Genomic DNA, 1,008 nt, shown 5'->3' on the forward strand with positions numbered 1-1,008 from the left:
CAAATGAAGAAATCATGAATGGAAAGGGAGAGAGGGAGAAGATCTAGACTGATCTCCAAAACTGTTGCTAACGGAACTACAAGTTACTAATTTACAACTAAAAAAGTGGTTATCACGTATCAAACAGTTATCAAACGGTCCATGCTGATTGAATGGTCAACCTATCCACCCCTCGTCCCTCGAACCAAAAGCATAGATGGCTATCTCTAACCATTTGGGATACCCATAGCCACTCAAAGCTATCCCGTGAACCAAAGACAGCCCTAGTAAATATGATGTCCATCCGCTCATGCATGTATATAGTTTGCTTACACTTCGGCTAACCAATCAGCAATGCTCATATTGAACCAAACCACCACAGTTTTGTCTGACATTCTAGAGTTACAGCTATTTTAGATGGTATATGTGTGTGGAGTTATTCACCAGCATAAGTCAAAAATTTCCTTCATAAAAGCAGGGATGAATCATAATGGCCGATAATTTTACCAACAAATTATCAGAAGATAGTTCAGAACGCACGTATATCAATAGCATGTGTAGCAGTAAGATTTACACTAACTAAATTTGTCATACCACTAAGCTTCTCATTCCTTGGTCTGGAAGCAGATCCATACTCTTTCGACTGTCTTTGGCTCTCATCAACGAGGGTATTCTCCAAATCGACCTTTTCTGTCTACAGAAAGGCAACAAAACAGAATACATTGCCAAATGAGAACATCGATACTATAAATTTTGAATAGATCTAAAATTAATTAGGAAACATCAGAATAGATAAAATTGCAATCAGGAACAATGTATGATGAGAACATCGATAATATGAAATTCATTGACATATCTAAAATTACAAAGGGAAACATCAGAAATACAGAATACATAATCTTACAAATTGATGCGCTGGAAGAGTGTCAAGGGGAAGAAAGCTTAGAATGTCTGATCTGCCAAATGGCTAAAATGTTTTACATGTAACACAAACAAAGGAGGACAATAGATAATCAGAGCTAGCTATAT

General features: G+C 36.8%; 1 protein-coding gene across 2 annotated transcripts in view; it reads right to left on the bottom strand.

Moving 5' to 3' along the window:
- LOC119286929 (oxysterol-binding protein-related protein 1C-like) overlaps window positions 1-1,008 on the bottom strand; it is a 10,446-nt gene that overhangs the window by 5,255 nt on the left and 4,183 nt on the right. The window lies entirely within an intron of this gene.

Source organism: Triticum dicoccoides, chromosome 4A (genome assembly GCF_002162155.2).
Source record: "Triticum dicoccoides isolate Atlit2015 ecotype Zavitan chromosome 4A, WEW_v2.0, whole genome shotgun sequence".
Classification (NCBI taxonomy): Eukaryota; Viridiplantae; Streptophyta; class Magnoliopsida; order Poales; family Poaceae; genus Triticum; species Triticum dicoccoides.